Source organism: Eubalaena glacialis, chromosome 11 (assembly GCF_028564815.1).
Source record: "Eubalaena glacialis isolate mEubGla1 chromosome 11, mEubGla1.1.hap2.+ XY, whole genome shotgun sequence".
In the NCBI taxonomy this organism is placed as follows: domain Eukaryota; kingdom Metazoa; phylum Chordata; class Mammalia; order Artiodactyla; family Balaenidae; genus Eubalaena; species Eubalaena glacialis.
Window position 1 is genome coordinate 975,520 of NC_083726.1, and position 5,984 is coordinate 981,503.

A 5,984-nucleotide genomic window follows, 5' to 3' on the forward strand; every position below is an offset into this window, starting at 1 on the left:
TTGGAAGACTGAATATTGTTAAGAGGTCAATACTATCAAAAGTGATCTACAAATTTGATGCAACCTCTGTTAAAATCCTGGTGTTATTTTTTTGCTGAAATAGAACAATTCACCCTAAAATTCATATAGGATCTGGAGGCCCAGAACAGATAAAACAATCTGGAAAAAGAAGAACAAATTTGGAGGACTCACACTTCCTGTTTTCAAAGTTACTACAAAGCTGCAGTAATCAAACAGCATGGCATGAAGACCAACAAACAGACCTATGGACTAGAATGGACAGCCCAGACATAAATGCTCTTGGCAAGTATGGCCAAAAGATTTCCAACAAGGGTGCCAAGACCATTCAATAGGGAAAGGGAAATGTTTTCAACAAATGGTGCTGGGAAAACTGGATATCCATGTGCAGAAGAATGAAGTTGGACCCTTAAGTAACACCATATACAAAAATGAACTCAAAATGGGTCAAATACCTGAATACAAGAGCTAAAACCATAAAAGTCTTAGAAGAAAACAAAGGGGAAAAGCTTCATGACAGTGGGTTGGCAATGATTTCTTGGATATGACACCAACAGCATAGGCAACAGAATAAAAAATAGGTAAATTAGACTTCCTCAAAATTAAATAGTGCTCTTTTGTGCATCAAAGGACCCTATCAACAGAGTGAAAGACAACCCATGGACTAGGAGAAAATATTTGCAAATCATATATCAGATGAGGTTCTAATATCCAGAATAAACAAAGAATTCCTACAACTCATCAACAAAAAACAAACAACCTGATAAAAAAAGGGCAAAATACTTGAAAGGATATTTCTCCAAAGAAGATACAAGTCACTAATCATTAGGGAAATGCAAATCAAAGCCACATGAATAAAAAATAAAAAGAATAAAAGCCACATGTGAACCCACCTCACACCCATCACGATGACTACTATAAAAAACAGAATAGAGCGAAAGTTGGTGAGGATGTGGAGAAATTGGAAACTTTGTGCACTGCTGGTGGGAATGTAAATGGTGCAGGCACTGTGGAAAACAGTATGGTGGTTCCTCAAAAATTAAACGCGGAATTACCATACGATCCAGCCATTCCACTCCTGGGTACGTACCCCAGAGAACTGAATGCAGGGACTTGAACAGATGTTTGTACACCACGTTCAGCAGCATGGTTGACAATAGTCAAAGGTGGAAACAACTCAAGTGTCCACGGGCAAGTGAATGGATAACAAAACTTGGTCCCTACATACAAGGGAACATTATTCAACCTTAAAAAGGAAGGGAATTCTGACACCTGCTACAACATGGTTGAACCCTGAAAACATTATGCCCAGTGAAATAAACCAGTCACAAAAGGACAAATATTATATGATCCCACTTATATAAGGGCCCTAGAGTAGTCAAATTTATAGAGACAGAAAGTAGGAGGGGATTGACAGGGGCTGGGGGAGGGGGATGGAGAGTGAGTGTGTAATGAGGATAGAGTTTCAGATTAGGAAGCTGAGAAAGTTCTGGAGACGGATGGTGGTGATGGTTTGGACAACAAGGTGAATGTAATTAGTGCCCCTGAACTTACACTGAAAAATGGTTAAGATGGTACATTTCATGTTGTGTACATTTTACCGCAATAAAGAAAATGTAATGGAAGGAAAATGTTACTTGAATTCAAAGACTGAAAGGACCCAGAATGATCAACACGGGACAACAAGACAGCAAAATCCAGTCGAGCAGGGCTGTTCCAGCAGGAGCTGGGGATGAAGGGATGGAGGCGGGCAAGGGTCCAGTTCACTGGAGAGCTGAGGTGCTGTGATGCAACAGAATGCAGATGGTGGAAACCTAGCAGCGAAATCAATGGCCGTCTCAGTGACGCTCAGGAGGTGGGCAGAGAAGTGGGGAGTTTCCTCAAATTCAGCGCCAGTGAGTAAATATACGTGCTTAGAATTAAAACCATGCAATTTAAAAGCGCTCCAACCTTTTAATATATTTTTGTAATTTCTACTCCCCCGCCCTGGTTTGGTGGGATTTTTTTTTTAAGGAACTTTGGAGAAGGAATAACATATTTCAGCAATCTCCTCACTTGCACTTAAAAAAAAATCTGTTTATTTCAAGTAAAATATAAAACTCTTAATGGAAGTTAGCATTTGTTGTGTGAAGCCGCTTCTACAGTCAATTCTGTCCGTTTGCTGGTTCATTCTCCTTTCCGTGGACAGTTTGAGGGGGGCTGAGTTGTATTCATGGGGGGTTGCGGGGCAAGATTTTAAATTTTAATTCTTTCCTTTCATTTTGTATTGCCTTAACTTTTTATAATGAGCATGTACTATTTTAAAAACCTAGTTAACCTATTTTTAGAAATTAGGGTAACCACTAGAAATTGGATAGATAACTTTCCAAAGGGAGAAACAGAACAGAGAAAGCGCCATCCAGCAATGGGCAGGAAAAGTGAAGTTGGGCAAACGTGGAAATAGGACGCCTGGGAGGGAGAAAGGGCTGGGCCGCGACACACGTGGGCCTCCAAAGTACAGCGGCAGGCTGGACATTTTCTATTTAAAGACAGAGGCTCTCACACTGAGTAAAGAAATGATTCCAGCCCTATCGTGATTATGAGAGACAACCTCAAAGAAGGTGAAACACAAAAAATAAAATATATACCAGGCGACTGTCAACAAATAAAGCAAACATACTAATATTAATATTAGACAAAATGAAATTCAAGACAAAGTGCATTAAACGAGACAGAAGTGTCCTTTTTGTTGTTTTTTCAAAAGTACAACTCACGAAGGATATGTAATTGAGAAAACTGGTGACTACGTGTATTAGAGTCTCTGCACACAGGTCCCCGCCCCAAACCAAACACCAGCAGCAAACAACCACCCATCAGAGCAGAGGTGCAGAGTATGAGCCGTCCTCCTGGGGCCGTGCCCTCCCAGGACAGAGTATTAGGTAGGGGGCTGCTGGGAAGCCTCAGGAGGAGGGTCCCAGTGGAGGCACGTGGTGTCGATGCTGTAGGAAAATACGGCACTTAACTTACTTTATGAAGCTGACACAACCCTGACACCCAGATCGGAGGAAAAAAAAAAAGTTCTATCTCACTGAAGACACAAGTAAAATCCTAAATAAAACATTAGTAAGTCAAATCTAGCAGGGTACTACAACATTCAGTACTAGTAAATCAATGGATAACATTAAATATTAAGTGAAAATATAGAAACAGAGGTTAATAAATCATTCAATAAAAATTCTAAGTTTCATCCCTGATGAAAAACAGTTCGCACGGTGGGCACAGCCGGGAATCTCTTTAATTCGGCACAGGGTGTATGCCAGCGCCTGTGGCGAACCTCACGTGCTAGACGGACCCCGGTGAGGTCAGGTCCGGAGGGAGGGGCGCCGCCCGCCCTGCAGGGCCTGGGAGGGCTCATGGGCACGTTCCAGTTCCAGACGACGGAGCGAGCGCTACCCACGTCTTCTCTCACTTCTTCACCACAACCCCGTGAGTTGAGTCCGCTGTTATCATTATTATTTTTTTTATAAGTTTCAAGTGTGCAGCGTGACAATTCGACGTCTGTACACCCCACAGCATGGTCACCCCACAAGCCTGGCCACCACCCTCCCATCCATCGACCCCTCCACGCACATCCCGCGCCGGGCGGTGGGGGCAGGTGCGCGGGCCCCGCAGGGCTGGTGCTCAGCTTCCTCCGGCTTGGCTGCCGGCAGCTTCCACATCATCAGTGCAAACGTCAACTCAGTGAAGAAGCAAGTGACATCTTGATGTTCTCATGGGAAGGAGTTTGGGCCCAGGGGCTCGGGGATCTCTGGGCTCAAGGACACCATGGTGGCGACTGCTGGTCTTAAGGAAGGCATTTCCAGGAGTGCAGGAAGTGTGACAGTGAGTGATGGCGGGTTGACAGTGACGGTGAGCGGGCGCTGCGGGGGTTAAGTGAAGACCACCTTTCCAGCTGGAGCAGCCGTGCAGAGGCCCTGAGCAGGAGGGAGCAGGGGCCTTTGGGAGGTCAGTGAGCCTGCAGCGGGAGGGGGGTCTGGCCTTGTCTGAGGGGTCACGGGGCTCCAGTGGTCCAAGCCCGCGGTCAGGTGTGCGTTTCAAGAGCACCTTCTGGCCCCAGGGCTGGGATTGGTGGGCAGAGGGATGGGCGCTCTGTGTGCACGTGGCTGGCGGTGTGGGTGCAGTGAGACAGTGGGGGCTGGAGGTTGGGGTGCAGGAGGGATGGGCAGGGTACTGGCTATGAGAATGCAGCTGCAGATCGCCAGCAGGGGCTCATGGGTGCCTGTGATGTGAAATCCACCACCACGATAGAGCCAAGGCCACGTTCCCGGCTGCCCCCAGCCCAGGACCAAGCGTGGCAGGGATCTCGGCGGGCCTGTCCCTGGGGCAGAGGCTCCTCTGGTGCCTGGTTTGCCTTGAGGGCTCCTGCCAGCCAGAGAGTCCTCAGGTCTGCACCCTCACTCCTCCCTCACTGGGGCTCCCCTGGGGAACCTCTCGCTTCTGTAGTTCACTGTCGGCGTCTCATTCCTGGAAGATGCAGACTAACCCAGGGAGCGCTGTCCTTCACAAGGATGGGAGGATGGAAGAGGACCGAGCTGGTGGCAAAGCTCGAGCTGGGGACACACGGTCTGAGGCCCTTCGGTCAGCTGCCCAGGGGCTTGGATGTTGGTCTGGAGTTTGGGGGAACCGATGGGGTCTTCCTGTGCAGAGACGTGGTCTCTTTGACGTGGCTCTGTTTTCTTGATCAGTCTTCATTTGAGTAGATGACCACCAGGTGGACTTAAAAAAATATCAGTTGGGCACGTATTTCCCACAAAGATTGGGCTTTTTAGGGCTTTATTTATTCGGTTTTGAATTACGGTAAAAATATACATAAGGTTTACCATTTTAACCATTTTTAGGTGTACAGCTCAGGGGCAATAAGTACATTCCCATTGCTGTGTGATCATCACCTCCATCATCTCCAGAACTTTTCCATCTTCCCAAAGTAGAGCTCTGGGTCGAAGGGACCTTTTGTGCCCATGGCCCCGTGGGGAGAGTGTGTGCCCGTGTGGAGAGCCATGGGGAGTGGTCCATGTGCCCATGGCCCCGTGCGGAGACCCGCTTTCTTTTCTGTGTCTATTCCTCACCTCCGGTTCACACCACAGCCTGTCCTTCCAAATTCCTCCCTGTGGAACGAATTCCTCCAGGTGGACTGTCCCCACGGTGTCTACACGGTCGCTTGTTTTCCACGCCCAACCACAGCCTTATGTGCCATCCAGGCCCCGGGGGGCGGGGAGGGAAACTGCCTCCAGAACTGCCTCCGGTCAGATCTGGGCAGAAGAGGCCACCAGAGGCCGAGTCCCGGAGTATTCGCTGCCCCAGAGAGAGGCAGAGGCGGGACTCCCCCAGACCTGGGAACTTCGCGCGCAGTCACCCTTCTGCAAGCACCCGGGATGCTTGTACAAGTTAGCATGACGGCCAGCAGATGCTGGGACACGCTCTTGTCCCCGGGTGCAAAGGTTTTCCCCGTAACTTACCCAACTGGCCTCTTAAAGTAGTTCTATTCTTCAAACAGGAAAAACTGCAGGCACTTTTATGCCTTTTTCCTGGGAAGCACCTGACTGAAAGGTGGTAGATATTGCCTCTCGATATGCCGTTTCTCATTAAAGTGTTTTCTTCTTGCTTTTGTTCTCAAGACCACAATGTTAAACACACAAATTAAAAATCTTTATTGACATTTAATATAAAAGCTCTCAACTGTGAAGCTGAAATGAATACTGTGGGTTAATTTAGCATATATTCCTGCAAATGGCTCTTAGGAGAAACACATCTGCAATAATGATTTAAGAGGTGTGACTCGGAAGGACCATCTAATGAAATCAGATAAGAGGAAAATGTAAGGCCTGCTGATTGTGTGTGAGCCTGGAAATTAAACTGAAGTGCGGGGTTACTGATCACCCATCAGAAAGAAGGAATCACTTACTCTCTACAACACTGAGACTATTTAG